Genomic DNA, 24839 nt, shown 5'->3' with positions numbered 1-24839 from the left:
CCCTCCCATTGGCCATGCAGCGCCGCAAATCTGCCCTGGTCATCTGTTTTGTGGCTATGAACCATAAAGGAGGAGTTTTTCTTGAGAAGTATCCCAGTGCCCCTGGACCCCGTGGTGAACTCTGCATGCGCTATCATGGTATATCCGCGCCTGTCAAGAGCTTTGCAGGTGGACCCAGCCAGGTGCGTCTCCTGTAGCATCACCAAGTCTGGCCCATGACGTTTGATAGTTTGGAGAACCAATCCCCTCTTAATTTTGTCCCCCAGTCCCCTGACATTCCAGGTGAGCAATTTCAAAGGGGATACCGCTGTGAGGTGCGCGTCTCCTACAGCAGGTGTGTCGCTATGTCGTCGGGCCATGAGTAGGTATGACTAGTGTGACCAAAGCGTGAAGGCGGAGCATAGTGCCTGTGGGGAGATCTGTGATAGAAAACCAGGAGTGTGCGGCTTGCAGTGTGCCCATGATTCGTGTAATAGCAGTGAAGACTAAGAACATTATCTATTAAAACATTACAACTTTCCCCCCCCCCCCACCCCCCTCCCTGCTCCCCTGCGCCACGGACGAAAACCCGCCCGCAACCCCAACTTGGCAGAGTGCTTAAACCCATCCCCGTCCATCTTACTTACTCGTGGGGTTGGTGATACCCCCACAGGCACCGGCCGGTGCCCTCCCTACTCGGCTCCAGCATTTTTAAGGTCCCAAGTGTTCACAAACAAGTTGCCCCCAATGCTGAACAGTCTGATTAGCCCCTGACCGGTTGTCCAGAGTCGAAAGGGTCTCTTTCAAGATCCGAGTCCAGTGCCGTTGCACCCCCTCCGTTCGCAGGCGCCCCTGATGACTGTCCTTCGGTGCGAGGGTGGTTTCGATCTCTGTGCTGGCGCTGTGGTTGTCCCACCTGCCTCCATCCATCAAGCCACTCCCGAGCCACCTCCGGTGTATCGAAGAACCACGTCTTGCCCTCGGCCACAATGCGCAATTTGGCGGGGAAAAGCATGGAGTACGGCAGGCCTCTGTCCCGCAGTGTTTTTTTAACGTCCATGAAAGATTTTCTGCGTCTGGCTACCTCCGCCGTGTAGTCTGGAAAGAAGGCCAGCGTTGAGTTTTGAATTTTCACTGGCGGGGAGTTCCGTGCCGCTTGCAGGATAGCGTCTCTGTCCCTAAAATTGAAGAGTCTGGCCAGCACTGGCCGTGGGTTGGCACCCGGTTTGGCTGCACCACCTGGGACTCGGTGCGCCCTCTCAACAGAAAAGAAGTGGGACAGGCCTTTAGGTTTTAGCTGGGTCTTGATCAGCTCTTCAACGTATAAGTCCATTGCAGCCTTCCCCTCCGACTCCGGCAGACCCAGGATGCGGACGTTGTTCCGTCTTGAGCGCCCTTCCTGATCGTCGAGCTTTTCCTGCAACTGCTTCGTGACTCTTTCCATGCGTTCCATGGCTACCTGCAGGTCTGAGGTGTCTTCGACAAGAGACTTCGTGACTACCTCCACTTGCGAGACCCTTTCCGCCATTTTGTGAAAGTCGGCACGGAGGAGCGTGACTTCGGAGGAGATGGAGCCCACCGTCGTCCGGACTTCGTTTAGTGTCTTCATTACGTCTTCAAGGGTCACTTTTGGATTGCCTCCCGTGTCCGGAGGAGTACCAGAGGAGTGACGGCCGCCACTCTGGGAATGTCCACTTTGGCCGTATGCGAATTTGTCGAGCTTCGCTTGTGTCGACGTACTCCGCAAACCCTTTCCAGCCATGATGTCGCGTTGCTGGCGGAGGTGGTATTACTGAGCGCCTGGTTTCACTGTTGTTCTTTGGGTCCCGCAAGGCCTGCGGGTGCACGGCTGATAAAGCTACGTCCTGTTGTGTCGAAGGGGTACCTCAGTGGCACTCAGGGCCCGGGGTGGTAGGCAGGTCGCCGCTCCTCAGAGAGTGGTTGTGCGGTTTACAGCGGGGTTGTGTGGGAGGGGCAGTGCGTCGCCATCCAGCGCGGCGGTGTTCCTGAGGATGTCCCCCTGGTTTGTGCTTCAGCCTCCTTCGTTCGCTGGTACAATGGCCACCTCGGGGAGCCGGCGGCACTTAACAGGTGCCCACGCCGGGCCGATCGAGCTGCAATTGGTCTTGCCCCATGCCGGCTCCGCGGCAGGTCGCCGGTGTCCCTATGGGCCTGCCCGTGGAGGTAGGATAAGTCCCGGATCGGTGGCCGTGGAGGGAGGTGGACAGGTCTCAGCGCGGTCCCCCTCACACCCGTGCGTTATCGGCGGCCCAGGCGCCCGGCTCCACAAGGTATGGTGCAGTCTCTGGCCTCCGCCGCGCTGACCCCCCTCACCTTGGGATGTCTGTCTCCTTCTCTGGCCCCTCCGGACCCCTCGGCATGTTCAGGTGTGGGCGCTGTGGAGGCAACTCGAGTGTGTGTCCTCCGCTGTAATGCGGAGTAGCCGCCGGCTGTGGTCAGGGCGCCCGGGCCGGGGAGGGCGCACTTCCGCCCGGGTCCGTCGTTCACTTGAGGCCGGTGCTTTCAGGCTGGTGCAGGCCCCGTCACTGCGTTACCTGCAGGAGCTGTTCCCGGCGGCCGTTTCGCACCGGGGTTTCAGTAATCAGCGTCGCTTGGGTTCCTGAGCCGCTGCAGCCCCTTCGGGCGGGCGAGGAAACGGATCAGAGATCGGATAGTTAGCGAGGCCGGTGATCCTGTCGGAGCTCCCGCTTCAAGCTGCCGCCATGCTCGGCAGTTGGCCACGCCCCCTCCAACACCGTTTTTTAGCTCACTGCACCATCCCAGTTTCAGAACCTGGCTGTATGCAAATTAGTCTGTTCCTGTCCCAGTGCATGATGGGAACAGGGCAAACCAAACTACAAAAGCCAATCCTTACACTGGGAAGGAAACAAGCTACCGGGGACCGGTTTCTGGCATTTCAGCCTCTTCGGCCCGGCTTGCTTGAATCCTGATGGTGCAATGAGCAAGGGACTCACATCTGAGTATACCCTTCCACGCTTAGGGTGGACAAAAATATTTACAACAAGGGGTGGTGAGGGACAGAGTCTCTGAATTAAACAGAATACTCTCACCCAGTCAAGAGATCAGGGCTAGATCCAACACCGTTTTTTAGCTCACTGCACCATCCATAACGGTGATGGATCAAGCCCTGATCTTTGGACTGGGTAAGAGTGGTCTGCTCAATTCAGACACTCTGTTCATCACCACCCCCTTTTGTAAATCGATTTTGGCCACTATAGGTGTGGCAGGGTATACTCAGACATGAGTCCCTTTCTCACTGCTCCATCAGGATTCAAGCAAGCCGGGCCGAAGAGGCTGAAATGCCAGAAACCGGTCCCCGGTAGCTTGTCTCCTTTCTGGTAAAGAATTGGCTTGGTAGTTTAGTCTGCCCTGTTCCCATGATGCACTGGGCCAGGGACAGACTGATTTGCATATAGCCAGGTTCTGAGCTGGGATGGGGCAGTGAGATAAATAACGGTGATGGATCAAGCCCTGATCTTTGGACTGGGTAAGAGTGGTCTGCTCAATTCAGACACTCTGTTCATCACCACCCCCTTTTGTAAATCGTTTTTTTTTATAGTGGGCAGGAAAAAGGGGAAAATAGAACAAGATTAACCCTGCCACACAGATATAGAAGGTCCTATTACAGGATCCAATCAATAAACAAATGGGGTGAACATGAAAAACAGAGCCATGGACTTCACCATTTCTTTTTTTAATACATGATTTTCTTTATTTTTCTCTTAAAAGGTGATTTGTCTTTTCACAATATGATTTTTAATTAGAAATACTGTTGCTACATGATTCATATAAAAATGATTGCATCTAAGAGGGGACATATTTCATTCAAGATAGGGGAAGATTAAATACAATACACAAAAAGGTTCCTCACATTCCCAAGCACTCCAAAAGAAAACAATTTTTTTGTTATATGTACATCATCACTCAAAATACTCATTCACTTCCTCATTCATTCAGATTCACTCACAAACAAGTACAACCGTGCCTGCAACAACAGGTGTAAAATAGTTGCATAGGTTAAAGGTGGGCGGAGCGGGCAAAACCAATGGGGAAAGATTTTTATAGGGACCCAGAAGTTGCCGTCCACTGTGTAGCGCCGACGCGAGTTTCGGTGTTGGCCCTATTAGGCAGCACCTTCTTCAGGGCAGGAGTGTACAATCAGGGAAGGGAACACATAGGCTAAGACAGAGTCACAATATTATCCCTCTCGTCGTTCACGGCTCAATGCATCTCGGGTCATAGGTAGTCTTCGGGATAGAAGAATCTGTGCCTCTAGTGGGGTTCTGCGGCTGGAGAAAGCTATGTTTAAATGCTGCGTGGGGTCAGTGGGTGAAAATAAATTCAGCCTCGATTGTTTTAAAAAAAAACGTTTTTTCGGTAGGTTCTGGATTAAATTTAGTCTTAATATATTATGTTTGTCTGTCTGAGAGCAATTTTTGGCATATCAAGTTTCCGTTAGTGGTCCAGGGGTCAGGCTTAAGAGCAGATGCTCTCTCGTAAGGCTCTAAGGAGTGTCAAATTTCTTACTCTTTAGACAAGCAGTTCCTTCCATGCAGCCGGGCTCCAGTAGCGTCCTCGTACAGCTGGATCAAAGGTGACCCTCTCTGATAATACAAGAGGTCCTGTAACTGTGTTTTGGCTTCATTCTTATACATCGTTAATGGCCACAATACGATGTTCCCTCCCTTATCTGACTGACGGACCACAATATTTTTCCTGGATTTAATCTTGTTCACAACTTTTTTGGTATCCGTATTTCTCTTTTATATTTCCTTTGAGAAAGTTCTCACTAGTCATCACGGATTGATCTTTTAAATCAGTGATTACTAGGTCAGAGCATATATCAATTGAATCCCTGGGGAGATTGGGAACAAAAGTAGACTTGGGTCTAAAAGGTGTTTTAATGTTGCAATAGATAGCTATACCCCAAAAATCGTCAGTCTCTCTAGATGATACGAGTGGCCTTGTTCCATCATTATCCCTCTCCAATTGTTCCAAATCATGTAGTAGATTCAAATCGTCAACCACCAGATTCGAAACAGAAACATCTTTAGAAAATTGTCACACTCCTTCTGATGCAGTTTTGTTGTGAAAAAACATTTTCAATTTCAACTTTCTCACAAACTTAAAGAAGCGTCAATCCACGTTTAACCATAGCTGAAGTTTATTCGAGTACAGTACAAGAGACCTAAAAACATAGTCCTTAAGTCTTCCTCTGACAGAACTAAGTCTGATATGTTGATTACTATGGCTGCACTCACTCATTTGCGCTGTCATGTTTTTTTTTGCCTTGGCACCAGACAGAAGCTCCATGCTTTCTCCTTTGTCTCTAACGTTTCCTCGACTGAATTTTCCTTATCTTGGTGGTCTTGATCTGGTGATCATCGTTTGATCCAAAGGTAAAAAACAAATCTCCTCCAAGACCGACGGAGGCTCCTGAACATCTCTGCCTCTATCCAATTGCTTTGCTCCATCTTCTTGGTCAGTATCCAACTCTGAACTAAATTCTGAGCTGGTGGCTCTATATATACTAGACAAAGTAAGGTACAGTGTGTACAGAGTCCACAGTCCCCAGAGGTTTGGCAGAAGCTAAAGTTAGATATTACCTTACTCTCTAAAGTGGTAGCTTGGTCGAGCAGTAAGGCAGTATCAGAGGACAGTGTAAAGCATTTGTTGTACAAACTCAGTCAGCAATTGGTCTCACACACTCAAGAACTGAACTCTAAGCCAATGGTTTTGTATCAAAATAAATAGTTGTTTTATTTTAGAACCAACAAGGTATCATAATATACTTTCTCAGAATGAATTACTTTAGTTTAAATACTTTGTAAATAGGCAATAGACTTTTTAAGTACAGTAATTACAGATGTTGCAATGGGCAACACAATTTCAAACACAATGCAACATTGAGCTCAACGGGAATTTCTAGTTAAATGCAATTAGTTACTTTATGTATTACTTTTCTAACCACAGGACTGGATCCTCGATTCAGTCCTGGACATCTCCTGTAAACAGTTGAGTAAAAGTGTTTTGGGTACAGTAGTGATTTGTAAGGAATATTATTGTATTTTAAAAGTTGACACTTAGAAACTTTGTCACATAGAATCACCAATGTTATCCTATGGGAGGAAATTCACTTAGCAGGTAAGTAGTGTTATCGTTACTTTTTCTTACCCAGTGGTGGATCCTGGATCCAGCACTGGTGCATCTCCTGTAAACAGTTGAAAGAATGCGTTTAAGTTATACAGGTGATTTTTAAGGAATATTTGTAGTTTGTGAAATTCGACACAGAAACTTTTTTGGTGAAAACCAGGCAATGGTTTCCTATGGAAGGAAATACAAGTGATTGGTAAAATTACTTTTCAGAGTAAGAGCTGGGCTGAAAGATGCAGCACTGGGTTCTCTCCTGATAACAGGAGAGTAAATCGGAATTCGTTGTTCAGCTGATTTTAGGTGAACATTTTAAAGTTTCAAAACTCCACACACAGAAGAATTTCCAAGTGAAACCAGTCAATGCTACCCTATGGAAGAAAAGTGAGTTATCGGCTTTGGGGTAAGTTCTCGACTGGCAGAGTTAAGGTTACGGTCATTGACTCAGGGGTCTCACAGGGTCAGGTAGGTACAGTTGGTACACCCTCAGCGGCACAGGGGCATCCGGGTGCAGAGGTAGTTAGGCCCAATGTTATCCAATGAGAGGCACGGGGCCTGCGGTTGGTGGCTGCTGGCTACAGGCCATGCGGCTGTGGGAGCTGGGCTCCTGGTCACTTGCTCAGGGCAAATGGTGAAGTAGATTAGGACAAAGGTTGCACTGCCAGGGCCACTCGGGCAGCTGGGTGCAGGGTGCTTTTGAGCCGTCGGGCGCTCAATGTTAGTCAATGGAGATATTGGAAGGTGAACAAAGGCTGCAGGCTCGGGACGGAGACTCTTCATGAGCGACCAACACTTCAAGGGGTAAGTTGGGAACTTGGAGGATAGGTAGACACCCAGTCGATGGGCACAGGGGGCCGGGGGGTTCCGGGTGCAGGGGTGTCTTTTGATATCACAAAATCTTACCCTCTGCTGGTCGCGGTTGGAGGGGTCTCCTGTTGTGAGACTGCAGGCGTCATCTGGGTCATCGAGAAGGGTCCTGGGGCACTGGATTTCAGGTCACAATCGCCAGGGGTACGTCCTCAGGGTCTTTGTCCACTCGGGCACAGGCCGAGCTCGGCGGGTGCACAGTGGGCAGGATTCGCAGTTCCTGTCTGGCACCGGGGTATTGCTATTTGAGCAGAACCACTGCGCATGGGAGTCCCAGTCTTTAAGAGGGTCAAGGCAGGCAGGTCCTCTGAGATTTTCAAGGTTGCTGTCCGCAGGAGACACCGGGATTTAGCAGGAGCAGGTTCAAGGATCAACAGGCCTGTAGGGCTGGGGCCAAGTCAGTTAGTGTCGTCCCCTTGTTAGCAGCTGCCCAGCAGATCTTCTTCTTCTTGATCTTCTTTCTTGTTTTCGAATCGGGATCTGAGGAAGGATGGTTCAGGGTGCCCCTAAATACAAAATTTAGGGGCGTTACAAGTAGGGTAAGAGCAGGGACCAATAGGTCCCTGTCCTGGGGTGATTACACCCCCTATCCTGCTGCTCTCCTGTGGGAGGGGGGCAGGAGCCTATCTCTGATTGGATAGGGCTCCCCATCCTCAAGATGGCCGGAGCCCGGAGTTGTGCTTCACCTTGCCTCTCCCAACTGAGGGGTGGAGTTGGCATAGGCTGAAACACCCCCTTTCCTCACATAGGGTTTCCTGCCAGTCTTCCCGCCAGAGTGGGGGTCAGAACCGGTGGGGGCCAGTTGCTGAGTACATCAAGTGGCCTGGAGAAGCTTACAAAGGTGGCACGCCTTTGAAGCTTCCCCCTGCCCATCCTAGGGGAGGAGACCAAGCACCTCGCCCAGGATGTGCATTGTTGCAGGCCCAGGAGAGCGGGGGCTCTCCACCCAGGGGTCCAGCAACATGTCTGTTGCGTGGCAGCCTAGGCAGCCTCTCAGACAAGACTTGGATTGTAGGTTAGGTTCAGGGGGCAACTCTAGGTTGCCCTCTGTCGTGCATTTGGCATTAAATCCCACACTGGCATCAGTGTGTGTTTAGTGTGCTGAGAAGTTTGATATCAAACTTCTCAGTCTTCAGTGAAGCCATCATGGTGCTGTGGGGGTCGTAATGACAACCTCCCAGCACCATATACTCTTAATGGCAGCACTGCACTTACAGTGCCCAGGAAGGGCCCAGGATACTGAGGGGGCACAAGGCGCATGCACCTGGGACATAGTGCACCCAGCTAGAGGGGTGACTGATGGATGCCAGGGCAGTGTGTTTGTGGGAATGGCACCCAGGGGTGTGTGCCATGACTCTTTGTTTAGTTCTGCAGCAAGACACTCAGCCTGCAACGACAGAGTGTGTGTGTCAAGGTACAGGGCCCCTAAGGGTTGCACAATAAGTCCTGCAGCCGTTATGGGTCTTCTCTGGTCACAATGCCCTGGGTACCTAAGGTACCATTTACCAGGGGCTGACAGGTGGCCAGAGATGCCAATTGGGTTTTAGTTTCAACATAGTTTTAGGGAAGGAACACAGGCCCTGGGCACCTGGTTGGCAGGAGCCCAGGGCATACTCAGTCAAAGCACATTAGCAATTCAGCAAAAAGTGGGGGCATACCATGCAAGAAAGATGGCACTTTCTCACAGCCCCACTGTGCACGCAGTCTGAATTCCTGGCACTGCTTGCCCCATGTGGAACTGAATGTATTTCCAGCCCCTAGTCTGCTTTGCCAATCCTAGCAGTGGTGCTCACTCCACGGCTGGGAAGCCGTGAAAATTTGTTGCTACAAAGTAACCTACAGGTTGAGGAAGCACTCGGGCAGCAGCAATGCACGGCAGACCACACACACAGCAGGAGCAGCCTGGCGCTTTTCGGAAACCTCCTTCCTCATAGGCTCAGTCCCCCAGATTAAAACAGCATTTGGGCCAAACTACATTATTGCCTGAACTGCCTTCTGATAGGCTGCTTCATAAGCCACAACATGATTGGTTCACAGGCCCCTCTGGAATTCTGGGACATGTAGTGCGGCAATCTCACCCTCTTGGGTGCCGAGTCCTCTGGGTCCTAAATGCATAGCCCTTCAATGGGCCCCACTGTGCGCGCAGTCTGAATTCCTGGTGCTGCTTGCCACATGTGGAACTGGATGTTATTCCAGCCCCTAGCCCACTTTGCCAATCCTAGCGGTGGTCCTCCCTCCACGGCTGGGCAGCCGCGAAAAAATGTTGCTACAAAGTTACCCACAGGTTGAGGAAGCACTCGGGCAGCAGCAATGCACGGCAGACCACACACACAGCAGGAGCAGCCTGACGCGTTTCGGAAACCTCCTTCCTCATAGGCTCAGTCACACAGATTAAAACAGCATTTGGGCCACAATACAGTGATGGCCTAAACTGCCTTCTGATAGGCTGCTTCATAAGCCACAACATGATTGGTTCACAGGCCCCTCTGGAATTCTGGGACATGTAGTGCGGCAGTCTCACCCTGTTGGGTGCTGTGTCCTCTGGGTCCTAAATGCATAGCCCTCCAATGGGCCCCACTGTGCGCGCAGTCTGAATTCCTGGCGCTGCTTGCCCCATGTGGAACTGGACGTATTTGCAGCCCCTAGCCTGCTTTGCCAATTCTAGCGGTGGTGCTCCCTCCACGGCTGGGCAGCTGCGAAAATATGTTGCTACAAAGTTACCCACAGGTTGTGGAAGCACTTGGGCAGCAGCAATGCACGGCAGACCACACGCAGCAGGAGCAGCCTGACACGTTTCGGAAACCTCCTTCCTCATAGGCTCAGTCCCACAGATTAAAATAGCATTTGGGCCACACCTTGTTGTAAAACTTCTCAAAATGGCGCTCTACTGGGTACGTGCGATCCCCATTCTTTATTGCCCGTAAGTGCTGCAAGATTCTTTTATGGACCTCTAGGATAGTGCCTCCCACGTACCTCAGGCCACAAGGGCACTGAAGCACGTAGACATCAAAATCTGTTTTACAGGTAAATTTACCTTTGATGTTTTTCATTTCTCTCGACAGCCCTGGTCTGTATTGGGTGGTGTTAATTCCATAAAGGCATATCTTACACTTAGAACATTTCAGAAACCATTTTTTTCTGCTGAGCCAGGTTTCTTAGCGTTGCTGTTGTTTCAAGGTATTTCCTACCAAAATTTGTTTAAATGATTTCACATGTCTAAAGGTCATTTGCGGCCTCTGTGGCACTATTTTACCCAGTATAGGATCGTTCTTGATTATGTGCCAATGTTTATTCAGAATCCCTCTTAATCTGTCTTGTTGGACACTGTACTTAGGTATTAGGCGACACTGATTCCTAGACATTTCAGACTTTTTCTTTGGTCTATTTTCAGTTTTACCAAAAAGAATGTCCTCTCTTTTCTTCCACTCCACTTTTCTCATTGCCTCGTTTATCCAATTGTTTGGGTACCCTCTATTTAAAAATCTGTTTTTAAGATGGGTAAATTCTCTCTTAGTTTCCTCCTCATCACTACAATTTTGTTTTGTTCTTATCCACTCCCCAAACGGTATTCTTCTTTTTAAATTGGTGGGATGAAAACTAGTTGCAGGAAGCAACGTATTACCAGCAGTTGGTTTCCTGTATAATTTTTATTGCTATCCTGCCTTCTTGGATATAAATTGTGAGGTCCAAAAAATTGAAACTATATTTACTAATCTCGCTGGTAAACCTTAGGTTAAGGTTGTTTTGTTGTATCCTGGTAATGAAGGTTTTTGCTTGCTCTTCTGAGCCTTTTCAAACCAGGAATAGGTTGTCGACATATCGACTTCAAAACATAATGTGTTCCTCCCATTCTGCTTGGTACTGCATCCGGATCACCTGCTCCTCCCACCAGCCCATATGAAAATTTGCATACCTGGGGGCGAAGCAGGTGCCCATCGAAGTACCGCAAATCTGATGTTAAAGGGTATCATTGAATAGGAAGAAATTGCTTGTTAGACACACTTCAACCATCCTCAAAATCATTTTTGTGTGCGCCCATAGACTTATTGGTCTAGCTCCTAGAAAGTGTTTAATAGCTTGAAGCCCATCCGTGTGCCTAATGCTTGTGTACAATGTAGACACGTCGATTGTGATAAAAAGGTAATCCCCTTCCCAAGGAAGATCGTAAATTCTCCTCAAGAAATCTCCTGAATCTTGGATAAACGAGGGAAGTGACTGTACCAATTTACATAAAAATGATTCAACATACTTCGAAGTGTTTTCATATAGACTCCCTAAGGCTGATATGATGAGATGTCCAGGGGAATTTTCTGTGTCTTTGTATATTTTTGGTATTAAATAAAAAAACGGTATTTTGTTGCTGTGCACTGAGTGAATTTTTTATCTTTGTCTTTCTCTTTGCCATTGTGAATACATAAAGTTTTCAGTTAATTCGTTACCAGTTCACTATGGACATCAGTTGCATCAGGGAGAGGAGTTTGCCTAAAGGCTAGGGCGGGCGTTCTCGATTCTGGGGAACTGAGTTCAAGTCTCGGCAATGACGCTGAACATCCTGTGATTCTGGGCAAATCCCTTAATCTCCCCATGCCTAACAAAAATGAATGTGTCCTCAGGTAACTCAACTGATGCTATGTAAAACGCTGATACCGGGTCAAGTTGGCGCTATATAAAACACCGTAAAATAAAAAAAAATCAAAAAAAAAATCCCTTCCTGTCATTGGTGTAAACTTCTAATTCGGTCTGAAGCTTGTTGGGGCTTCTCCTTCTATATCAAATCCCTGTTCCTGGGCTAACAATATGGCATTGTTGTCAGTTCCATCAGTCTTACTTCCAATCTCAAGCTCTCTCAGTTCCACCATCAAGTTCATGCCATCAACAGTCAATTGTCCTTGTTGAGTGGTGTCACTTTGAGGTGTCGGTAACTGCTTAGTGGATGGATTTATAAGGAAATGTTTTTTTCAGTTTCAGTGTTCGTATAAATTTAAATAAGTCAATTCTTGTTTGCACGTAATCCAGGTCTGCTTCTGGACAAAGTGATAGTCCCAATTTGAGGATTCGTTGTTCTTGATCAGTAAGGGTTATGATAGTGAGGTTAATGATAGAGGCTTCGTTGGTGTCCTCTACTTCTTGTTCCCCCTTGATTTCTCCTGCCCTTCTCCTCCGGGTGGCCCCTTTCCGCCTCTTGCTCCTCCGCCTCTACCTCTTCGAGGCTTGGCTATCTGTGTTTGTGGCCTTGGTATTAAATTGAACCGTCTCGCTTCCCTTAAAAAACAGAACTCATCTACGACTGTCGGCACAGGTCTGTTGATTCTGACACTAGGATCATCTTCTAGGCCCGTATCAATTTCTGAACTCTGAAGACTGCTCTGCTCTGACGGTTTTTCTTGCAAAGGTTTAGATGCACTTGTTAACTTTTGTTTCCAGATCGTGTCAAACTTTTTTGCAAAAGTATATATTTGGCCTCTGTCGTACTCTTGTTTATCTTATAAAGATTTCTGCGCTTTTCTTTCTCTTATTGTTGTTTCCAGTTTGCGCAATCTCTCTTTCATTTCTACTTTAAATTTGGTTACTTTCTCTTGGTCAGAGTCTGCATTTAAAATTATCAGCAGGGCATCTATTTGTACTAAATTTCTTTGTCTATCTGTATCTGCATACTTAATCAAAATTGCCAGCATCCTGTTTTAGGCATCATTGTTGTTTGCCGCTCATTTACGCAGCATTTCCTGATTCGGTTCTTCATAACTAGGAGCTACCATAATGCGTAGCCCCCTCGGAATTCGTTGCACTTCCAGATAGCGCTGTAAAGATTTTGATTCCCACCATTTATACAGTTCAGCACATTGCAATTTTTCTAGGCGCTTCAGGCGTGCCCCCAAATCGATTGCTATACTGCTTACGTTATCTTGTCCAGATGCAATTATTGAGCTTGTACACTCATTGTCAAAAATCAGGAGTGCCACTTCTTCCCGCTCTCTAAGCTACGAGGCCGGCATTATTAGTATTTCTTCAAGAATAATGCCTTGTTGCACCACAACCGCTATCTTGTCTTGTGCTTCAGTGCCACTGACAAAGATGTTTTACTCACTACCCTGTTCTTATGGAAAGGCGCAGCATTACCGGAATGTCAAAGCGTCTCCCACAGGTTCAACGACCCTTCGGACGACGCTGAACAACTCAGCCCTGCTACCACTTGATTCCCAACTGCTTCAATCTATCTTGAAAAGGCTGACGGTGAAAACAATTCCTTTTGTTTTCTCCCTGTGCTGAAATAGCCGCCTCCAGATTGTGGGTCGCGTTGTCCTGTTGGACCCCTAAAGAGTAGGTCCGTAAAATCAGTAAATTACTCCTTGCAAAACCAGGAATGACGACGCCATGTGTGGTGCTTCAAATCTCTTTATTCGGCCTAAGTCGACCGCGTTACGGAGCTCTGTGCTCCTTGCTCACTGATAATAAAGTTTAGAAAAGCGGCAATTTTACAATGTGCTCTTTGTATATATATATATATATATATATATATATACATATATATATATATATATATATATATATATATATATATATATATATATATATATATATATATATATATATATATATATATATATATATATATATATATATATATATATATATATATATGATATGTTTGCGGCGGAGAAGGAGTTGAGCCAGGTTTCTGTGATGACAGTCGCGTCAGGAGCAAGGGTGATTAATGGTATCCTAGACTTCAGTAACAGTAAGGCCAAAGGAACAGATTATTTGGAGCCCGTGAGCACAGCTTGAATGAATACATCAATAAGGTGAAACACTCTCGAGAATGATATAAACAAAAACACTTTTTGTATTCTGTTCTTTATATTTCAATCCAAACATAAAAAACATTATTCTACAATAATCTAATACATACACCACTCCTAGATGAACATATACGGAAAAAAATGGGAAAATAGCAATATGCTATCATGAATCCAACAAGCACTACATGGTTAGGAACTACCAATTTTACAATTTCACTGATAACAAACTATTGGCCCAATGCATTTCGGGATGCAGGGCTGGAGAATTGTAACTAGAAAAAATACATGAATGAAAACAGACATAAACATTTTCAAAACTGCAAATGGTTTTTTGGTTACGCAACAAACAGTTTTTTATGTTTGCAAACGGTGTGAAAACGATGAACGAGCCAACAATGAAATTAAAGGTTAATCAAAGCTACAAAAACCCCACATTAGCCAATAGCTTGAACCTGCATTTGTGAGAAGCACATTGACCTAAAAAAGTCTGTCTACTTATACTGAAAATAAAGGGATATGTGCTCACTGAACCTTAGTTTCAAATACAATAGGCTGCAAAGATCTGACAAGAGCTTCTGTGTCCCCTGAAAGTACAGCAACCAGCCTTGCAGCATGTACTGAGGACTCTGGTTCCCAAGAGTTCTCCACCGCACCATACCCCTTCCAAGCGATTAGAAACCAAAGGTTGTCACGACTGGTTTTGGAATCAAGGATTCTAGCGACTTCATATTCCTCATCCTGATCAAGCCACACAAGCGCAGGTCTTGCGCGTGCTGCACCATACGCAGGTTTCAACAAAGAGACGTGGAACACAGGGTGAATTTTCATGTGAGATGGTAAAGCAATCTTCACTGCCACTGGGTAAATAAGTTGCGCTTCTCTGCAGAGGCCTATGTATCTGGGATTGAACATGCCATATCTTTTAAATCGAATGTTGCGTGTAGATGACCACACTAAATCCCCTTACCTGTAGGTGGGCCCTGGTCTGCGATGTTTGTCAGCCAGTCTTTTGTATAAAATTTTAGCTTGAATCAGATGTGTTTTAGTGTGTTGCAGGATCTTCTGTATCTGTACTATCATTTCACGATGTCTCGTAGAAATGTGTTGCTTTGCACTACTCCTTCTGGGGATCCAGGATGGTTCTTTCTGGGTGGATCAAAGGTTTCGCTGTAGATTCTTGCCTAGACAAAGCATCAGACTTTTTGTTCATGCTTCCAGGGCGGAATGTTACTATGAAATTGTACTCTTCAAAAAAGGTCATCCATCTTAGTAACCGAGGAGTGAGCTGATGAGCGGTCTTTAAGAACTGGAGGTTACAGTGGTCCGTATATACTGTGACTGTATGTTGCGCTCCTAACAACCAGTGTCTCCATTCCCCGAACGCTTCTTTGATTGCTAGCAACTCCTTTTCTGTTATTATGTAGTTTTGTTCTGCTCTGTTTAATTTCTTGGGCATGAAAGCAACCGAATGCGTCTGTCCTGTGGTGGTATCTTGTTGTAATAGCACTGCTCCAACCGCCACATCATAGGCGTCTGTTTCCAATATGAATGGTAAGGTGGGATTGGCGTGCGTTAAAATGGTAGCGGTAATGAATGCTTCTTTCAATAAGTCAAATGCTTCTTGTGCTTCTTGTGTCCACTGGAACGGTACGTCCTTTTTAGTCAGGCGGGTCAGCGGAGCTGCTTTGTTGGAAAATTGGGATATGAAGCGTCTGTAGAAATTTGCGACTCCCATAAAACACTGTATATCTTTCCCATTCTTTGGACAAGGCCATTCGGTAATAGCCCTCACTTTCTGTTCTGCCATTTCTTGTCCTGAGGGAGTGAGCATAACACCCAAGAACTCAACAGTTGAGACGTGAAACTCGCATTTGCTGATTTTGCAAAAAATATGGTGTTCACTCTAGGCTTGTAGTATCAAACTCACATGGTTGATGTGATCCCCTTCTCGTGTAGAATAAATCAGGATGTCGTCGAGGTATACTACAACTATCCTGTCCAGATATTCCCGTAAAACATAATTTATGAAAAATTGAAACGCTGCAGGAGCATTGCATAAGCCAAAAGGCATGACTAGGTATTCATATAGCCCATTCCTAGTCTTGAATGCCGTCTTCCATTCATCTCTCTGGCGCATCCTCACAAAATGGTAGGCGCCACGGAGATCCAATTTTGTGAATATCACTGCTCCCTTTACCTGCTCCAACAATACTGATATTAATGGGAGTGGGTACTGGTTACACATGGTGATGGTATTCAAGGCACAAAAGTCAATACACGTCCTTAGTTCTCCGTTCGCGTTGGGCATGAAAAATAACGGGGAAGCCGCGGGTGAACAGGACGGATGTATAAATACCAAAGCCAAGTATTTATCCAAATATTTGCGCAGGTGTTTGTTTTCGGGTTCGGTTAAAGCATATACCCTGCCACAGGGTACCACTGAACCGGGCTTTAAATAAATCCTACAATCGTAGGGCATGTGGGGAGGCAATTCTTCTGCCATCTGATCATCGAACACATTTTCCAACTGTTGATAGCAAGAGGGCAGATCTATCTCTTTCTCTGCAGCTGTGGCAAAGTGATGACGATTTTCCAAGGTAGTAGTAAGTAACTTGAAGGTTTGACAACAATGTTCTTTGCAGTGTTCAGAATCCAGACTTAAAGTTTTCTGATTCCAGTCAATACTGGGGTTGTGGGTGGAGAGCCAGGATACCCTAATATGATGCAGTAAAATGGGGCTTGGATGATGTTGAAGGATAGAAGTACTCAATGTCCTTTTATGCATTCCACGATACAGGGCTCGGTGGCCTGGCATATGGGACCAGACTCAAGTTGCTTGCCGTCCACTGCAAACACCACTTCAGATATAGGTGTGGAGACAAGTGGTACCCCTAATCTGTGGGCTTCTTTGGTATCCATAAAACAGCCTGTGGCTCCAGAATCCACCATGGCCTGTGTGGGACAGGGTTCTTGGTTGATATACACCACCACTGTTATGAAGAAATGTTCCTTCACGGTAACAGCTTCGTTCTTTAGAGAAAGGATACATAATATACTCGAAGACTCCCCTTCTACACGTCTCGAGCTCTTCAGTTTTCCGTCAAAGACTTTGTACTGTTCACCACCGCTGATCCCAGGCATGTACGGCTGAACTTGGGTTTTACTGGACACTCTCTCGGATAATTTCCCTTTTTCCCACAATACAAACATAACCCGTTTTTTCTCCTATGATCTCTCTCATCCACCGTCAATGAAGCTCTCACTGGTACGATTTTCATTGATTCAGGGACGGACACTCCAGGATCCAGGGATCGAGTTCTTTCAAAACGAGGGGGTATCTCTCTTTTTTCTTCTCTTCCCCTCTTCGCTCCTTCAATCTATGATCCAAACGCATTACTAATTCAATTAACGCCGAACACTTTTGAGGTTGGGGATCCACTTGGGCAATCACGTCTTTTAAGTCCTCTCTAAGGCCCTGATAAAAGATAGAGGATTGTTTGCTTTCTGGCCATTGTGTTTCTGCTACCAACCTTCGGAAGGTGTTCAAATTTACTATCAAGTCTTTGTTCCCTTGTTTCAATTCGAGTAATTACCTATCTGCGGAAAAGGTGTCTCCCCTGCGGTCAAAGGTTTTTTCGAACTCCTCTCTAAAGAGTCCCAATCATGCAACATAAGATCGTCTCTAACAAAAGGGACTGCACACTGGGTGGCATCTCCAGCTAGATAGGAAATGAGAAAAGCCACTCTAGCCTGATTTGTAGAAAACAGTTTAGGCTTACAATTGAAATGCAGTAGGATCTGAGTTATAAAAACCTGTACCTTGTGGAATGTCTCCTGTGAATTTTTCTGGTGATGCAAGAGGTATAGGTGTAGGGATTTCCACTACCATAGAACTTGTTGTGGGCTGTGCTGGGTTACCGAAATCAAAAGGATTCCGCTGCATCCTATCTAATCTTGCCTGTAAAGCAGCGGTTTCATTACGTGAAGCCGAAAGCTCTACCTGTACTGTGGCTAATGCCTCCATGACGTCGTCTAAGGTGGCCATTCCAGAATCAGCTCGACCGGGAGGATAAATCTATTTGTGGGCCGGTTATTCTGTCCCAGGCTTGAACGTATCCTCAGGATCGAACCAATGCTAATAGTGGTCCACCTCTCAACAGCCCCAAGTCTGGATATAGGTACACACAGACTAAAGGGTGGTTAAGCGGGGGAAGGATGGGGACAGCAGGGAGGGAGATTTGTAACAAGACACAAAAGAGAAGTGATTACTACCTCCTCCTTATTACCTGTCTAGCTTCCTTAATCAATCTTTGTGCCCATACTCCTACTAACCTGTAAAGAAAGATAAGATTGCTGGCTAACAGGGGTGCTGAGTGTGTGACCTCTAATCTCCATACAGTATGCTGGAAAACACAAAAAATGTTCATAAGCTCCAACCCTAATCTTCTGTTGTACATATTAACATCCCATACTTGAATGTATCTACCTTGGATTTCTGAGGTAAACACAGATGCTCAAAAAAGACCCTCTGTCTAGAACACCCCTGTGGAGGACAAAGTAAAGAGAATGCAAAATGATGAGGAGTTGTAGTGGTCACACTAGAGATGAGACCAGTAATCACAGCACCAGGAACAAGTATCAAACAAGGGTAACACTTAGTTTCGCTGTGCAAACAATATCCAGTAGATACCGGTATGATCCCAGTAATGTAAGAGTTACGTCACTCGTTCCATAAGCTAGAACCTTTTGCAGTTTAACAGATAATAAGGCAGCACCCCAAGCCTGAATGTATCTGTATGCAAGACTTCCCTCGCATGAACTCTGTGGGCAAAGTATAGGGAAGAGTTCGCCAACGTAGGGAAAATAAACAATAGTACTCCCATGTAATCCACTTAAAAGTTGTAGCAACCAAAGTATCAATAAGCTTTCTCCTTCGCAAGAGCTCTGGCAGGGATTGGAATGAGCTCACCAACGTAGGGAAAAATACAATAAATAACACTCAAGAATCGAGTGTCCACAAACGAGTAATCAGGCAACAAGAAGTTCCTTAAGAATTTAAGGAACCAGCGGTGCCAAAGGCACCCTTAACCGACCAGGAATATCAGGAATATGGCCAGTGATAATTCAGGTTAACAGCGTTAATAATCGGCAGCGTTCAACTCGCCTCCTCGCTATTTCACTTCTTCTGCATCTTTTCTGCACCAGCGGGAAGCGGCGGCTGACGTTGGACGTACCATTGAGGCTGCTGGGAAATGTAGTCTTCCCGGCCTCAACGCTTGCCTGCGCGAGTGGAGCTTCCATGTCCTCTGGTAGCCTAAGGCAAGACACCCACAACAGGGAAATCCTAATAGGGCCCTCAACTTATGTAGTATCATTATATGCAGATGATATAAAACTTTACATAAAGGGTCTCTGTGCAAATATGTCCGATACAGCCAGTCTACTTAATACTTTCGCAGCACTTCCTGGGCTACATACCAAGATCAACAAATCCTATACCTTCTCATTTAACGCTGTCTATGACAGGCCATCTTTCCCATTAGGAGACTTGAATAGTCAAATGACGCTCCACTCCTGTGAATTCTGGTGTATCGAGATGTGGCGGACGTTTTTGAGGGCAATCTCAAGTAAACTATAATGGCTCTTAAATAAATCAGAAACATGTTTGTGGGCTACTCTGCCGCTTTCTGTGGCAGGTTGATTGACCCTTGCGAAAATGGTGGTACTGGCACACCCGCTTTACCATTTTGTAAACATACCAGCTGTGGTCCCTGCTTCGATAGTTACACTACTTAATATCTGCTAATTGATGTCAGATCAGGGATACTGGCAATCACAAGGTTAGTCAATCCATACTCCAACATCCCTGATTTCAAATCAAATTGTTTGGCTGGGCAGTTGCAGTGGCTCGCCTATTGAGTAGCAAGTCGTAATCTAACGGATATCGGCTACACTACTTCTATGTTCAGTTGGGGCAAACTCCATGGTATCTTCAGTCCGGGCTCCACCCTGCCAGCAAACAACCCCTTGCTGCTAGGGATCGCCTTTGCCTACCGGAAAGTAGCATTGCGCACTACCACCCACTCAGGTACCCTACACTCCAAATATATGTTTTCTAGGCCTTCCGGGTACCCTGACGACGAGTAGACTACATCCCTTGACACAAGGTGGAGCCAGCACCATTGGTGATCTTTTTACAGCTTGCCTCTTTCTGACCCACACAGATTTTACGCATTGGCAGTGCCTTCCTGAGACATTTTTCCAAACGCACGCCAGTATCACCTGTTATATGTGCCTTTACTGTGTACCGAATGGCACTGAACTCCCCACGCATGAATTAATTCAGGCACTGCACACAATGGGACACAGAAGACATCTTGTTCGTTGAATATATCGTGGCCTTCACACACATATGATGGTCTCTTTAGCCCCATTACGAAGTAAGTGGGAAGAGGACTTGGCCCTTGACCTTAAGGACAGGAAGTGGACCTGCTTATTAGAATTTCCCTGAGAAATGTAATATAATTCCCACTTTTAGTTTTATTACATTTCCATCCTATACTGGGCCTACCTCATCCCATATAGGCTCAATACCATCGTAACGACAGTTCCGTCCAAGTGTTCACGATGTCACCCTTCAGACTCCAAGCTGCTACACATGTTATGTGACTGCCCATTGATAACTTCTTGCTGGGCACACGTTGGGTTTACCCTGGTGAAACCTACCAAACAGAACCCAAAAGCCACAAAGTGATGACGCGATTTGTAGATTTGGCGCTCTTGCTGGCGAAGCGTCTATTGACGAGAAGCTGGAAATCCTAAATGGCACCTCTGGTTTTGCAGTGGCAAGTGGAAATGGAAAAATGGGGACTGGTGAAGAGTGGGGCGCTTCACAAGGAGGAATACAGAGGATTAAGGAAAAAGCCCATAGCACTGGAATGGTAACATACGTTCCAAATTGTCCCAAATAGTGAATTCTACGGATTCGCTATTTGGAAATCACAATTTTGAAATTTCATACATCCTAAGTCACTTTCTACCTCGGTGTGGATGGCATGTGCTAATGCTGTTCTTAGAAACTTTGCTAGAAAACAAGCATTTTAGAGTGTCGCTGGTGTTTTAGGGTGCTCTATATGGGAGCTGCTCTCTATCCAAACTTGGGAACTATCCAGAGTTCTCTGCTTCTTTTTTTGCTTCTTTTTTTGCATAACTTATGCAGTGCTCTGAGCCTGAAAGGTTAATATATATATATATATATATGTGTATATATATATATATATATATATATATATATATATATATATATATATATATATATATATATATATATATATATATATATATATATATATATATATATATATATATATATATATATGTATATGTTAGGACCTTGTTTCTATACAAAAAGCGTTTTTTCTTTTCCCAATAACTTGGCCGCCGGTTGACGAATCTTCGCAAAATATTCAAAACTTATGGCCCGCTCCGGTCCGCTCCTATCTTGAAAGTTTTGGGATGATTTGGCAAGCGGTGCCCGAGAAAAAAAGGGGGTCCCAAAACGTGTTTCTCCATGTTAATTTCCATAGGAAACTTTAGACACTGCTACAGCTCGAACTGCTGAATGGAATTACACCAAATTTGGCATAAAAGTAGCCCTTGTCTCAGAAAGAATGCTTCTTCTTAATTGGTGAGAAAATTAAAAAATAAAAGTTTTGATATTTAATGGCACGGAGGATCCACGGAACATCCCGACCACAAGTTGTATTCTAATTGGCTGTCAACACTGCAAACCAGGAAGTGTTGGCAGTCATCTTGTGCCTCGGTCTCCGGAAACCTCTGGAGAGAGTTTGGTGTCGCCCTCATGCCCGGCGACGCCGGATGTATTCTTGCCTGTGGCCCCCTTAGATTTTGTGGACCCATCAGGATCCCCGCATCCTGAGGAGCCCCCGGAGTGGCAGGCTCCTCGCCTCCTCAAGAGCCCCACCAGGACCCCCATTTATCAATGGGGCTCCCTTCAGTTGGGCATTGGTTGCACCCTCAGTGTTTTGGGTGAGTTCAACTGAGATACCGTTTTAGCATGTGCATCTGTTAACGTTAATACTTTAAGGATTATTGACAACAATTTTTAAAGAATAATATATGCGGCCATTATGTATATCTGTAGTTTTGTCTAAACTTACTGTTCGTGTTTGTATATATGTTTCTATTTTTCAGGAAAGAATCATTTTCCAAAGACATTATTCCCACACATTGGAATTTGATACATGGTAAGACGTATTATTTTGTTTACTTTTCCTTCACTCCCTTTTTTTGCAGTAGTGTACAGTTTGGTCCTGAAGAAAGCTATCGGTCTATCTGTCGACCTAATTTGGCTGAAACATTTCGACCTCCTTAGTCAACAGACGATAGTTACCATTTTTTCAAACTATCAACACGCTGTTTTTAATCTTGGCATTATGATGACCGCCTAATAAATTTGTCTTTGGCGTCATAATAGTCAATCTTAACCTTTCACTTATGATTTACTTTCACATTCAACTTCTCACTGCAAATTATTTTTCAGCACCACTGAATATACATTTATGGGCTTTCCATCACTGGTGGTTCTATATTAGGACATCTCACGATAATATCGAGTGAGATGCCTATCAGATACCAGTTCTAAAATCCCAGATGATGATGTTCCACCATTGGGTGGGCTGATGGGTTTCTTTCCTTTGCTTGCATAACAACACATTCAGGTGTCACATTATACGTTTAGCTACTACGGACCCATTTTTTGGCTGCATTCTATCTGACCAGTAGTACCCATTTGTGTTTTTGCATAATGCTTCCTCCCTCCAGAGAGTCAAGATGGCTTGAGTCATAGGGTTGGAACATCTGTGCCTCCACTTGTGCTGCCCTACTGTCACTAAATACAGTGTGTGTCCTGGCTTGGGCTACATCTGCTCTGTGAGACTCTTCAGAGTCTTTGCTCTCTGCCACCTCTGAAGGCGCTCGTGTTGACCTCCTTCATCTTCTCCGGGATGGCCGTGACCTTGCTGAATTTACGATCCGCTCGGCCTTGGATACTGCTGATTCCTTAGGCTGGGCTATGGCTGGTTCAGTTGCCTTGCGGCGCTATGCTTGGTTGCGGGATAGCGTCTTCCCGGAGAATATCCGGAAGCTACTTGTTGATTTACCCTTTGAAGGGGTTATGTTGTTTGATGCTCATGCCGAATCGGCTGTTCAGCGCCTCCTTGCGGGCTTTCGTCCTCCCCCTTAGGACTGTATTCCTCAGGCGTTTGTTCTGGGGTGGTACCTTTTCATTTAGCATCCTTTAGGTGTGTTATGTGTTTTAGGCTGGCAGTAAGCCTCAGGTCTTCTTTTCGATGGTCGGGGGTAGTTACCCTTTCATTTATCATCTTTTGGATGCATTATGCGTTTTGAGATGGCAGTTAGCTCACTGTGGCAGTGTTCCACAGATTGTTGTGTCTGGTCCACTGACTGTGGTTTGCTCTAAGAGGTATTCCCCGTTGTTGGGGTGTGCATACTCCGTGTGGGGTACTTGTATGCTATTATATAGCTCTGCTTTGTGTCAACTGGCCCTAAGAGATCCCTTGGGCTCTATGGGTCACCTGGTGGTCTTATCTTCTATTGTGCGGTGCTTAATGTTGTGCACTGGCGCCATCTCCTATACGTCATGGGTCTTCTTGCTTATTTATCTAATTTTTTATGAGGTTTTCATGGTGTTTATCATGCTTTAAATGCGGCTACCGCCTGCCATTAATGCACTAGGTGTGTTCCTGTACAACCATGTTGCATAGTCGTGGCTCGTTTACCCGTCTTTGATATATATATATATCTTTTTGTGTAGCAATAGAGCGAGGCCTCTTTAAGAGAAGCGGGTACCGTGGACGGAGACAACAAACTTCTGTTACATATACACCAGCAATCATCACCACTTCCGAACAAACGGCGAAATGAAGACACGGACCCCAGGCTGTCGGCAAGGTAGATTTATTGTTGACCTCTCAACGGGCGACGCGTTTCGAGCAACGAGTGTTCTTGTTCACACACCGTACACCCGGTCAGCTGACTGAGTAAATACTTATTTTTTAAAGTGATGCTCCATCTCTCAAGTGAATCACATGGTCACAAAATGAACATAAAGAAAATACTTAATAGTACACCCCGATAATACATTGTGGAAAACAAGGTACAATAATATTACAGCATGAATGCCTGATCACACAAGAACTGTACAATACACAAAGGTTAAATATTGTGGCCGATATAGTAGTTACAGGAAAATAGACTATCTTTGTATGACAAAAGTTAAAGATAATATATGCAAATAAATATATATACATCTATCTACACTATCTACATAACATTTCATCTATATACATAGTACTATAAACTATCATGACCAAAAATAAACCTATTCTTGTTCAAATACTTCTTACTATCACATTCCATTATGATGTAATCAAGCATAGTTCCTTATGAGGGGCGTGGCTTGGACGCCGATGGCGATGGTCGCCTGAGAGCTCGGCTCCGGGACTGAACCCACATTGATCCTGCAGATCGGAGCCCGCGGGGCACCCCGACCCCCGCAAAACGATGGGTGAACCGGTGGGGACCTGCTGGGCCGCCCGGTGATATTTGAAAACCGGTGGTTCCGACGAAAAATCGAAGTTCAGGGGTTCGCGGAGTGAGACCCAAGATGGCGCTCGGGCCTCCCCGATTTCCTGGCCGGGACCCTGGAACCGCGAGGGCATAGCTGGACACAGAGCATCCGCTTTAATCCTCCCACCCAGTGGAACTTTAACCTGGATGCCAACTAGGAAGGGTCCGGACACGGCGACCGTCCCCAGATAGACGGCTGGTTGAATTCTGATCGGATCCAGGACATGAACGGCCGACGGCCCAGTTCCTGAAGTCGGCTCCGTAAGCCGCTCCCGGCTACCCCCACCAAGTGGCTGAACTCGATGGGCGGCACAGCGCCCTGGCGCCGCGGAGTCTCAAGCAATATTGGAGGCA

The 24839-nt window shown here is 46.0% G+C and overlaps 1 protein-coding gene across 1 annotated transcript in view; it reads left to right on the top strand.

Moving 5' to 3' along the window:
* The window catches only part of LOC147731455 (protein argonaute-3), a 1378491-nt gene that overhangs the window by 381302 nt on the left and 972350 nt on the right, over positions 1–24839 (top strand). The gene's annotated exons all lie outside the window — the stretch shown is intronic.

This window comes from Lissotriton vulgaris, chromosome 2_1 (genome assembly GCF_964263255.1).
Source record: "Lissotriton vulgaris chromosome 2_1, aLisVul1.2, whole genome shotgun sequence".
Lineage (NCBI taxonomy): Eukaryota > Metazoa > Chordata > Amphibia > Caudata > Salamandridae > Lissotriton > Lissotriton vulgaris.
This window is presented reverse-complemented; position numbering and strand designations above follow the sequence as displayed.